We start from the raw sequence: 13,151 nt of genomic DNA on the forward strand, positions 1-13,151 counted from the left end.
AGAGCTGGCAGGATGTGACAGGGGCTGACAAAGTCAGACGTCACGGGTGGCCCCCAAAATGGCCTGAGCTCTTGGCAGAAGGGAGGCTGCTATCAACAGAGAAGAGACGAACAGATGTAGTGGGCTCTATCGAGGGCTCGGTTTGCAGCTTGCTACATTGGAGATGCTTATGTGACAGCCACGTGAGCTGGCTGGACACACAAAGTGGGGTCCATGGGAGGGGTCCGGGCAGGGGTAGAAATCATCCTCAGTGCATGCATGTGGTACTTAAGCCACAGGACTGGATGATCGCCTGCAGACTCCATACAGACAGAGAAGAGAGGTCGGCACACGAGCTCTGGGGCGCCCTGCGCCCTAGACTGGACCCCTGATGCAGATCAACGACACTGCAGGATTAGGCCAGGCCTTCCTACGGCACCTGGATGATAAGGGCTGAGTGTGAGTTGGGCCGGCGAGCCCCTTCCGCGGCAGTCAGTGCTCCGCCTGTTCTCCTAGGGACTGCTGTTCCGGAAAAGCCCACCGTGCCCTCTGGTTCTTCCATCAGGCTTTCTCTTGCCATGTCCGTGGGGAGTGTTGCCACTTCCAGTGTCCAGTAAGAAAAGGAAGTCAGGAAGAATTCAGAAAGGCAAAACCACTTTCCTGCCTCACCCACACTACTTAGTTCTTTGCCCAAATCTGTTCTTTATTTCTATTTTTCAGATCTCCATCATTCCCAGCCAGACTATGTGCTGCCTGAGGACAGGCCTGGACCCAAGTCCCCACTGTCTATCATAGTCCCAGGACGTGGTTGTTACCCAGTAAATATCCAGTAAATGAATAAACGTTTGTATTAATTTTCTCACATTCTTTCTTCTTTGCTTTCAATTTTATTTTATTAAGGAGATTCTTTTTCAGGCCCTTCTACTTTTCCTGTTGCCAAACATTGCCTAATTCATAGTCTTTCATTGACATTTCTTCTCTGGGGAGACAAAGGGAGAAAAGAAAAGAAAAATTACCCACTCATTTTGTAGAACTTCTCATTCAAATCTAGTCTCTGTGCAAAACGAAGATGCCTTTGAACGCCCCTCAGTACAAACACTACAGGCACAGCTTTTGCAAAGGGTGTGAGTCTGCCCTTCTTCGCTAGGACTTCTTGTACCGTCATTACTAAAATATTTATTCCTGGGAAGTTTCCTCACCATAAATAATACCCATGAGAAGCAACATGACCAGTCATTTGCTTCCCAAGAACGGGGGTGTGTTGCCAAACTCTTCAGAACTGGCTGGGTGCCCAGTGATGTCATATGCAAATTCTATTTTAAAGAAAGAAGCTGTTCATCCAGGAAGTGTGCTTGGGTGTGTGCTCCCTGTGAAAGAGTTCTGTGCAGCAGCACCAAGAGCTGCAGGGCATGTTCCCCACATTTCCCAAGTTCATCTACTTTGTTCTTTGAGCACTGCATGGTTTTGGGAGCCCTTTTGAAAGGGCCTCCACCATTATAGCACAGGATGCATTACTTGTAAGGTTTCACTGCAATTCCACCCCCCTTTCCTCCTAAAGTATCCACCACCCAGGGGCACCTGGGTGGCTCAGTCAGTTAAGCGTTGGACTTTTGGCTCAGGTCATGATCTCGCAGTTCATGGGCTCGAGCCCCGCGTTGGACTCTGTGCTGACAGCTCAGAGCCTGGAGCCTGATTTGGATTCTGTGTCTCCCTCTCTCTGCCCCTCGCATGCTCGCACTCTGTCTCTTTCAAAAATAAACATTAAAAAATTAATTAATTAAATAAAATAAAGTATCCACCACCTGGAGGTGGTGCCCAAAGAAAGGTTTAAGCACTCCTTGTCCTCTCTTTAAACCTGCCTGGTTAAGTGTTTCTACTAGTTTTGTAAGATCATCCCTTATTTATGAGACTGAATTGGCTTATGCACAATCACTTTTTTTTTTCCTTTTCAAAATCTTTTTCATGTTTATTTATTTTTGAGAGAGAGAGAGAGAGGGAGAGAGAGAGAGAGGCAGAGCATGAGCAGGGGAGGGGCAGAGAGAGAGAAAGGGAGACACAGAATCAGAAACAGGCTCCAGGCTCCGAGCTGTCAGTACAGAGCCTGGTGCGGGGCTTGAACTCACAAACTGCAAGATCATGACCTGAGCCAAAGTCGGATGCTTAACCGACTGAGCGACCCAGGTGCCCCTTGCTTTTCTTTTTTAAATCAACATTCAGTTAAAGATTCTTGGAACTTGTGGCTGATTAAAGCTGGATCTTTGAGTGGTAAGTGAAGACAAAGAAAGGAATAGAAAACCTAGATCCAAGGAGTATTCTGGATCTAAAGAAGATGTAGGAATTTAGTACATGCTAACGATATATTTTAAATCACTGGAGACAAGACAGATTATTCTCCAGAATCGCACTGGCACAATAACCTAGACCTTTGTGGGAAAAGGAAGCTGTAATAGTCAAGTGCATGGGCTCTGACATAAGAATGCTGAGGGTCCAATCATTGCTCTGGCACTTAATAACTATAACACTGTGGACATGTTACTTAAATGAAACCCATTAAGTAACTGGGTGGCTCAGTCGGTTAAGCATCCGACGTCAGCTCAGGTCATGATCTCATGGTTCGTGAGTTCGAACGCTGCGTCCAACTCTGCACTCACAGCCTGCAGTCTAGAGCCTGCTTTGATTTTGTCTCCCTTTCTCAATGCCCCTCCTTTGTTTGTGTGCTCTCTCTCAAAAATAAATATTAAAAAAGAAACCAATCAAAAACAGATAAGCTACCCTGTAAAAAAAAAACGGACAGATGATATGAATATGTAATTCACGAAAAAACGAAATACCAATAGCCAAAAGAGAATAAAGAAAAACAGGACAATATCATTATTAATTAAATACATGCAAATTAAAAAAGTAATTGTATATGTCTGTATGTGGGTCTGCATGGTATCCAACTGGCAAAGCCTAAAAAGGTCTTAATACCTAGCATTGAAAAGAGTTTGAAGAAGCAGGCATTGTTACTCACTGATGGTCAAACAGCACAACTTTGCCAAGGTCATTTTGAAAATACCTACTAGAAATCCAGGGTGCATTCCCTTTGATCCAGAAATTCTATTTCTGGAATTTTGTCCTCTAAATAGTATGCTTGTATATGTGTGTCTGTATACAAAACTGATGTATTTTAAAGAGGGTTCATTGTGGTATTGTTAATATCTACGAAAAATGAAAACATGAAATGTTTTCCGTGAAGTGTCCAAATGTCCGTGAAAAAGAATCAGAAAATTCAATCGTGGTGCATTTCCACAAAGGAGTACTATGAAACTGTGAAAAGGATAAGATATATCTATGTGCTGCCATGGAAGAATATCCAAAAAATACTGAGTGAAAAAGCCCATTTCAGAATAGCATGTGTGCACAAACACCTCTGGAAGACGGGTGTGCGAGTGTGCAACCGTGCCAATCTGCGCTCCCTTTAGAAGGAAGGCTCTGCCTCAGGACCGTAGCTGACTGACAGCCTCCGCTGCTGCCCCTTTCCATCCGCTGCACATTCAAACCCCAGCCCACAGTCCCCGCAGGCTGCTTCCAGCAGATGATCGGGCCAAACTTTTTCTGCTCAACAGGGGACTCCTCCAATAGGCAACATTTGATCTACATCTCCCCACTGGCCTGGGCAAAACATTCTCAGAACTGCATTGTAGGTGGAAGCCCTTCCCTCTCAATCTTCCTTCTTCCCTGTCACCTTGCATGGGATTTGCAGGCTTTCTCTGCCTCTTCCCGCTCCCTTGTCCCTTTATCCCTCACCAGGGCATTTCCCCCAAATCTCTTGCACATCCATTTCTGCCTTGCTGTCTTCTACTTCAAGGATCCAAACTGGCCCCCAAAGACACACCCAACTAGTAACACTTACAAATTTAGAGCTGGGATGGAGTAAAGGAGGTGAGCAGGATAGAAATTATGGTCAAATCTCTCAAGTTATGTAATTCTGCAACATAAAGCATTCTTTACAACATGTGCGTGTTTTACACATATTTACATATGCAAGTAGTGGCAATTCCATTACTTTCAGATTTGAACCATATATCCCAACAGGGTTAAACCAGTTGACAATAGTTTTTGATTCAAATCCAAACCATACTTGTCAAATAGACCTAAAAAAAGGTGGTGGTTGTTGTTGTTGTTTTTAAGTTTATTTATCTTGAGAGAGAGAAAAGGAGAGAAAGAGAGTGCGAGCAGGGGTGGGGCAGAGAGAGATGGAGAAAGAGAATCCCAAGCAGGTTCTGTGCTGTTAGCGCGGAGCCCAACAAGGGGCTTAATCCCAAGAACTGTGAGATCATGACCCAAGCCGACAGTCATATGCTTAACTGACTGAGCCACCCAGGGGCCCCAAAAAAGATTGGTATTTTTTAAGTACTGGATCAGCCTACAAGCATGTCATGTGTTTCTGTACAAAAACGTGATCTCTCAGGTCCTGAGAGAATATAGGGGCTTTAAAAATGCATTTTCAATTACAGAAAGTAATCAATGTCCTGGGTAGAAAAACATACTGCCATTCCCTTCTGACAGACCAGCATACTAAGGAATGTGAAGTGACCTTGCTCAAAGCCCCCCATTGGACAGATGGAGAACAGAAAGAGGTGACCAAGAGATCACATGACATATGAAAAGTTTACTCACATGACTGCATAGCTTCTGTTGACGTACAACATCTACTGTTCTCACACAGTAGGAGCTAATTCCACGTTTTCCAAGGGTTCTTTTTATCTTACATTTTTCCAAGTGTTACTTATATCTTACATTTTTCTATTTGGTAAGACACTTGAAATTATGGCTTTTTAGTTGACCTTAGATTTCATACTCAGACTGGATGTATTTTATGTGGCAATCGTCATCTTAAGACAACAGTTTTAAATAATCCAGAGAGTTGATTGCCTCAGTGATTTCAGATCTAAGACTAGAACTTGGTATTATATTTAGTGCCCTATTAACCCTCTGTCCTTAAAAAAAAGAAGAAGAAGAAAGGAAGGAAGGGAGGGAGGGAAGAAACAACACAACAATAATTTAGTTCAAGTTCTCTTACGTGCAAGTTCTCTAGCATATAATATTAAAAGAAAGCAATTTACAAGTCCTGTCAACCACATTTAATCCAATAGGAAATACTACCACCAGCAGTATGATTTTAAATACCAGTGAAAGATTATATACTCAAAGCGTGGAGGAAGACCCGTAGCACTGACATCACCGAAGAGACCAGAAATGTAAAATCAGCCACACGTTAGAGCTACCGAATAAAAATTTGTATTTAAAAAAGAATCCCTAGCGGATGTCACATGCACACCCAAGTTGGAGAAATACTACCACATTCAATAGCTGTTACATATTTTTGTCTCCCAGGATACTACTGATACAGAAAGGAAACATTTACTGGTTCCTTCTAGGATGAGGTGCACTGCAGAGGCCATACTAGGATATGAAAGTAAATGTGAAAATGATCCTAGCCAGCACGAAGTGGACCCCAGCTCCCTGCCAGGTGCTGTGCTATGTGATCTGCATGAGTTTATTAACTGAATCTTCACAAGAGTCTTAGGAAAGAAATTCAGTTATCATCCACTTACACAGGTGAGGAAACAAAAGCTCACAAGGTTAAAAGTTAACTTTGACACAGGGCGACATCGTTCTTCCAGAACTTGAAGTCCAGGTGAGTCAGTCCCCAGATCACAGTGCTTTTCCAAACACACTGCTTCCTCCAGAGTTGGAGCTCAGACCAGAATGGACATTAAGGCATAAAGAATTATTAACAATTATAAACCCTTAGAAACCCAAGAAAATCCAAAGAGAAATTCCAACAGGAATTTTTTTTTTTTTTTTTAACTTGGCGAGCTATTTGTAAAGTTTATACAAAAGAGAAAATGACATGGGGCGCCTGGGTGGCTCAGTCGGTTAAGCGTCCGACTTCGGCTCAGGTCATGATCTCAGGCTTGTGGGTTCGAGCCCCGCGTCGAGCCCTGCGTCGAGCCCCGTGTTGGGCTCTGTGCTGACAGCTCAGCTCCGGGAGCCTGCTTCCAATTCTGTGTCTCCCCCTCTCTCTGCACCTCCCCTGCTCGTGCTGTGTCTCTCTCTGTCTCTCAAAAAATAAATGTTAAAAAAAATTTTTTTTAAAACTTCTGTGTAGCAAAAGATAGTTAAAAACAACAGCATTATGAATGGATAAGTAAAAGTGGTGTATGCATACAACAGAATACTATCTATTCTTAAAAAGGAAAAAAAAATCTATTACTTGCTACAACATGGATGGTCTTGGGGACATTTTGCTAAGTGAATTAAGTCAGTCACAAAAAGACAAATGCTATACGATTCCTCCAATCCCTGTGAGGTGCCTGGAGTAGTCGAATTCATAGGGACAGAAAGTAGAATGCTGCTTACAGGGGGCTGGGGTCGGGAGAAGTGGGAGTTACTGTTTAATGGGCATAGAGTGTCAGTTTTGCAAGGTGGAAAGAATTCCAAAGATGAACAGTACCAATGGGTGCACAACAATAAGGGTGTACTTAGTAACACTGACCTGTACACTTAAAAATGATTAAAATGGTAAATTTTATATTATGTATTTTACGACCAAAAAATTGGGGGGTGGGGAGAGAATCACACTAGAAGAAATATTGAAATAATCTACAACAGACAAAGGGTTAAGATCCTGAATAGGTATAGAGCTTCTGCGATTCATAGGAATAGGAAAAAGCAACTCAATAGAAAAATGAGAGGGGCGCCTGGGTGGCTCAGACAGTTAAGCATCTGAGTTTGGCTCAGGTCATGCTCTCACGGTTTGTGAGTTTGAGCCCCATGTCGGGTTCTGTGCTGACAGCTCAGAGCCTGGAGCCTGCTTCGGATTCTGTGTCTCCCTTTCTCTCTGCCTCTCCCATGCTCATGCTCTGTCTCTCTCTCTCAAAAAAATAAACATTTAAAAAAATAGAAGAAAAATGAGCAAAGGACATGAACAGAAGACGCACATGACCATAAATATTAAGAGAAATTAAAGTGCAGTAATAATAAGCAAAATACAAATTAAAATGCCATATTCATTCATTTACCAGATTTGCAAATTTAAATGGAAAAAAAAAAAGATAATGGCTGATGTTAGGAAGGATGAGGGAAGCAGATTCTCATGCACTAAATTTAAATCAGTACCTGGGGTGGGAGGCAGTGCTATGATTTAAAGAACTGTATCAAGTGAAAAAATGGACAAACCCTTGGACCCCAGAACTCTATTTCACAGATATATTCAGGCTTACACACAAAGATGAGTGCAGTCTTTCCTAAAGTACTGCTGCTAATGTTGAATAATTTGAAATCATCCAAATATCCATCAAGAAGGGAAAAAATGGATAAATTATGTTTCTAATTTAGAATAACATGTACCCTTTAACAAAAGGTTTGTACTGACATGGAAAGATCCCTAAGACCTGGATAATGAAAAAGTAAGCTACACAATATATAGTAAGATCTCATTTACATACATTAAGATATATGTATCTGTACATATTATGCAAATGCACAGAAAAGAAAACAAAATCATGGAATGGTATTTACCAAATGTAACCATCCCTCTTCTGAGAATAAGAGTGATCATGGTAGTTCCACATTTCATTCCATATACTTCTCTATTTTTTTTAATTTTGCTTAATTTTTAATGTTTATTTATTTTTGAGAGGAAGAGAGACCGAGCACGAGTGGAGGAGGGGCAGAGAGAGAGGGAGACACAGAATCCGAAGCAGGCTCCAGGCTCCCAGCTGTCAGCACAGAGCTGGACACGGGGCTCGAACCCAAGAACCACAAGATCATGACCTGAGCTGAAGTCAGATGCTTAACCGACTGAGCCACCCAGGCGCCCCTACACTTCTCTATTTTTTTGAATAAGAATATAGTCAGTTATTACTTGAATTGCTTTTAAAACATAAAAATGAAATTCGGACAACCTGGAATATATAAATGTTGAAAAGCCAGTACAGTTGATGCTTGAACAATGCCAGTTTAAACTGCATGGGTCCACATAGACACAGATTTTTTTCAATAAATACAATACAGAATTGTAAGTGTAGTTTCACTTCCTTATGATGTTCTTAAGAACATCTCCCTTTCTCTAACCTACTTCATTGTAAAAACATAGTATACATAACGTGCACAATGTGTTAATCAACTGTTTGTGTTATCGGGTCAACAGTAGGCTATTGGCAGTTAAGTTTTGGGGGACACAAAAGTTCTATGTGGATTTTCAGGCACCCCTACCGCCCGCGCTGTTCAAGGGCCAACTGCAGAACTAAAATGAGAAGGGAAGGAAGGCTGTGAAGCCAATAACACAGCTGTTGGGAAAGAAACTCACTTTATGCAGCTACAAAGAAGCCTGCTTGGAGGGAAGGATATTTCTCACAATATTCTATTTGTTTGATTTTTCCCTATTTTACTTTTTTTTTTAATCAAGGAGGACTTCCTTTTCCAGGGAAAAGAGGGCCAAGTCTCCCTGTTCCTGTAATTGAGCAAGATGACACTCAGGAAGATTTCCTTCTACCCGAGCCAACAGTGCCCCAGCCCAGTTCCCACAGGAAAACATCTCCTTCCTCTTGTGGAAGGATATTACCACTGATTTCTCTTTCAAAGCCATAGTTTTCCTGACTCGGTTCCTTTTCTAAGACAAAAGCGCTATAAGAATAATCAGAGACTCTGGCACACCTACATGTGCATCTCTGTAGGTGTTCCTGGCCCTTTAGGTTAAAGAAAGGGGTAGAAGGAGAGACCCAGTGCGTAAGTACTTTCCCCAATGTGGCCTGAGTGGGACACTGTCAAGGTGACCTTTGATACAAAAGGCTCAGACATATTTGCTGGGACAACATGGGGCAGAAGCAGGACCAAGATGTAAGTCACAAGGAGACAAGTTATAGCTGAGAATTAACTTTGTCTGGCAATGAAATATTAGGTGGTGAGCTCCCCGGCACCATTAGCTTCTAATAGTACTGAATGCTACCAGGGCAGATACAAATTGAGCACAACCTGAAGATTCTAAACAGGCAGCTGAAGTTGGAGTCCAGTGTTTTTAATAAGCTCCAAGGATTGGGGCCCTTCAGCCTCCAGGGTGCATTTTAAAGCAGCCCAGGAGGGAGACAAAGTAGGACAGTAATGAAGCACCACCCCCAGAACCACTCCAAAAAGAGTCCTAGAGTTTGAGGCACAGCATAGTGGTTATAAGGAGACTCCAAGCCAATTCCTGACTCTCACCTGTTAGCTGTGTGACCACAGACAAGTTACAGAACTTCTCTGGGCCTTGGTTTCCTCACTGATAAAACGAGAATGACAGAGCTATTCCCTTCCTCACTGGTAAAGCTTAAACGAGCTGGCATATGTAAAGTACTCAGAACAGTGCCTGGTCCATCGTATGAACCATTATTATTTTGCAGAGGAGGAAACTGAGGCTGAGGCGATGATTAACTTCACCCCAGTCCCAACGTCAGCTTTAGACTTGGGCATAACACCCAAAGCTTCTTTCCTTCCTGTTCAAATCAAATATACCATCTTTATTTCTATGGGATCCTCTACATGGACCCCCACTTTTACTCCTCTTGAGTTGGAGCATAAGCTCAGTCCCAAAGAGTCTTGGAGCCCGTCGGTTACCAAGTGGCTTTTCTCAGTGGCACCTCAGTGGCACTCAGTGGCGCCTCTCACCGCAGGCAGGCAGGCAGGATGCATGCGTGCATGGCTGGGCTGGTGAAAGACAGGCCAAGGACCATCAAGAAAGGACTCATGGTGTCAGGGCCAAAGCCCTGGGCTACGGGATTTCGGAGTCACCGCAGCCAGTTTTTCGGTCTTGGACAAGTTACTGAACCCCTCCATGCAGGGTGGAGGCGGGGGGCGTTTGAGTTTGCAAGTTTCCCGCCGCTCAACCGGCCAGCTCCGCGCCCCCTCCATTCGAGTGGAGGAGGAGGATAGGTGTCTGTCCCGCGCTCCCGCACCACCGCACCCCCGGGATGTCCTCGCTGCACACCGGGGTGAGCGCCGCCCACTTCCAGGTGTAAACAGAGGCCAGCAGGAGGGACACCACCGACAACTCCGAGTGGAGGGAACTTTGGCGGGGGGGAGGGGGTTGGGGGGTGGGGAATACAATTAACTTCCGTGGTGATGTGTTGGGAGAGAAGCAAAGGTGGATTAAAGTGGGAATTTTAATTCAACACACATTCCCGACTACTGAGAAAGAAGCGACGGGACTGTGAACTTCTAAGCAGGGAAGGAAACGCCGCGACGGACCCAGCATTGTGCGCTCTGGAAAGAATTACTCTTTACAAGTTACGCACCAGGCAGGCGGGCCAGAGGCGGGGAGCCCTCAAAGCACCGGCTCGGAGCGGGTCGAACGGTGAGCCAAAGCAAACGCGGGGCGGAGGCGGCGCGGGGCGGGTCAGGCAGGCGGCCGTGCGCCGGGCCGCGTCCAGGCGGGCAGACCCCGGGAAGGGGCTTGCAAAGCCGTCCGATCCTTCCGGACGCCGCGCCGGGTCCGCTCGCGGGCAGGGCTGGCGGGGCGCGGGGAAGGCTGCCGCGGGGCGCGGAGGAGAGCGAGCGGGCGGCGGGGTGGCAGGGCGGCGGGGGTACTCACCCCGCGGGCGGGCGGACGGCTCCAGGCCGGGTCCTGGGCGGCGCGGGGCCGCGGGTGCGGACGCCGGTGTGGACGTGCAGGGGCGGCCCCGCGCCGGGGCTATGAATCAGCTGCGGGGCGAGCGCCGAGGGGCGGGAGTTACGGGAAAGCCGCGGGGGAGGGCAGAGGGCTGAGGACTTTTGCAATTTCCCGTCCTGCCGCGCACTCTTGGCACTCCTGGGACCCACAGGAATTCTCCCCCTTTTGGTCCCGGGGGGGAAGCGGCCGGGACCCTGCGGGAGGCGGCCGGGACCCCGCGGAGGTGCGGCCCCGGGCCTCGGCGGGCGGGCGGGCGGGGAGCGGTGGGAAAGGAAGTGGGAGAGGCCTGGGAAGGAACAGGGGAACCCACGGCTCCGCGGGAGGCGTCGCGCGCCCAACACTCCTGTCCCGGCCGGCGGGCCACGCAGCGGCGGGTCGCCGAGGCCTGCCGAGGGCCCCGGGACCTGGTGTGACCGCGCGAGGCCACTTGTTATCCCAAGCGAGGGGGCGGAACCCTGGGCTCCCCGGCAGAAAATCTTTGGGCAGAAGACGAGTGCTTCAGCCAAACTTCGGGCTGTGTTTCCACTAGGCGGTCAGAGAGACGAAAAGGTGTTTGGACAGTTAGTCCTAGGACCCTGGCTCTGGTCCGGGTTTTGAAACGCGCCGAGTTTCATCTGTAGCAACAGTCCTGAAGCTTTTGTGTCACAGAAAGCTGTGTCTGCTACAACTTTCTTTTCCTCTTAAAAATGCCATCCAGGGGCGCCTGGGTGGCTCAGTCGGTTAAGCGTCCGACTTCGGCTCAGGTCAAGATCTCACGTTCCGTGAGTTCGAGCCCCGCGTCGGGCCCTGTGCTGACAGCTCAGAGCCTGGAGCCTGTTTCAGATTCTGTGTCTCCCTCTCTCTGACCCTCCCCCGTTCATGCTCTGTCTCTCTCTGTCTCAAAAATACATAAACGTTAAAAAAAATTTAAAAAAAATGCCATCCACTCTTTGAAATTCACATTTCAAATACTGGGCCTTTGAAATACCTATGGGGCCTCTCTTTATGATGGGACTATAGAGAGCCCCTGTGGTCTTTGGAGCTGTTGTGGAGATCATCCTAACACTGCCCGGTTGGGGAAGGTCAGGGAAGAGACACGACCTCCAGTTGACCCTTGAGCTGTGCTTGGGCAATCTGCGCTTCTCATCCCTTCCCCTGTCCTTGGAAAGTGGGTTCTGCTTGCCTTTTGGGCTCTTAGGGGATGCTCCATGGACATAACCTTGAGATAGTGACATAGTGTTGAGAACACCTGCAGGGTACACGTGACTAAACCTAGTTAAGATCTCTGCATAAACTCTTAAGGTTTGGCAGAGGGGTGCAGGGATGGCTCATCTTGTTACCACTCAAGTCTCCTATGTAAGTTCCCTTTGCTTGTTAGAACTGTACCTAACTACAGGGTCGCTTCGGTGGCTCAGTCAAGCATCTGACTCTTCAGCTCAGCTCAGGTCTTGATCTCAGGGTTGTGAGTTCAAGCCCCACCAGTTGGGACCCACACTGGGCCCTACTTAAAAAAAAAAAAAAAAAAAAAAAAAGATAGCATCTACCAGCTTGAGTGGCCAGTGTCTCTCATAGGTCTCTCCCTGCCCTCCAAGTACTGGCCGGTTTCAGATTTCACCTGGGAAGCTCCCAAGAGGGTCTGGGATCCACATGCTGCTTCTGTGACCAGCTAGGACCCAGAGAAGAGAGCAGTGAGGCTCTGGGGTCTGGAGGACTCACCTGGATGCCTGACAGTTTGCAGGATTATTCATGGGGCCTTGCTAGGCCTGTTCTGGTCGGTTTTAGGGACCCTGGGAAGTGTCATGATTGCCAAGGACTGTAGGAGGGGAAGAAACCCAAGAATGATTAAGAAGGATTGCGCATGCATCATATCTTATCTTAGAATCACTTCTTGATTGGGTGGCTCAAAATATTGTCGGAATCAGCCTAAATGTTACCTCTGTGTTTGTGCGCAGTTTTGACTCTTCCCCAGTGGCACCCCAGGGAAAGAATTTTGTTTTAGGCCCAAATACATTTACTGCCTAATAGTGCCACAAAGACCATGGTACAGAGTAAATATTTGATGATAATGAAGAGAAGGTACTTTTGTCTAAATAAACATATGGTCCTTTGCCACACCTCAGTACTTCTGAGTCCATTAGTTTTGCTATCTGCATGGCTCTGGAAACTACCAATCCAGATCCCAAAGGGCTGGAAAAGCTTTCTGATTCTATATTTCAGTGAGTGAGGAAAAAAAAAAAAGTTAATTTCTTCTTTACAGAAACTATTCACAATCTCTTAGGAGCAGATGAGATGCCAACTTAAAAAAATACTGTGTGAACATTTCTGCAAAGTGAGTCTTATCTTACTTTGAGCTCCTATTACAAAGGAAGGAAACCAAGTTGCAAAAAATTCCAGGCTGTTGGTTCCATGCTTGGGAGTGCCTGTGAATTTCAAAGCAGGGCCCCATTGGGGGAGGGCAAGGAAAGACCAAAGAAAGAGGAAGACCATTCCAGGTTGGTAG

The 13,151-nt window shown here is 46.3% G+C and overlaps 1 protein-coding gene across 4 annotated transcripts in view; it reads right to left on the reverse strand.

Annotated features, from left to right (window-relative positions):
- The window catches only part of OSMR (oncostatin M receptor), a 56,346-nt gene extending 45,603 nt beyond the window's left edge, over nt 1-10,743 (reverse strand). The window contains exon 1 of one of the 4 annotated variants that reach the window (XM_027075701.2): nt 10,595-10,743. The gene's annotated coding sequence lies outside the window, so the exon portion shown is untranslated. Of the gene's footprint in view, nt 1-999; nt 1,864-10,298; nt 10,448-10,594 lie in introns of those variants that run through there. The other 3 variants (XM_027075691.2, XM_027075704.2, XM_053201360.1) reach the window with 3 other exon arrangements.
- Between the last annotated feature and the right edge of the window lie 2,408 nt (nt 10,744-13,151).

The sequence above is a fragment of the Acinonyx jubatus genome, chromosome A1 (genome assembly GCF_027475565.1).
Source record: "Acinonyx jubatus isolate Ajub_Pintada_27869175 chromosome A1, VMU_Ajub_asm_v1.0, whole genome shotgun sequence".
NCBI classification, from domain to species: Eukaryota; Metazoa; Chordata; class Mammalia; order Carnivora; family Felidae; genus Acinonyx; species Acinonyx jubatus.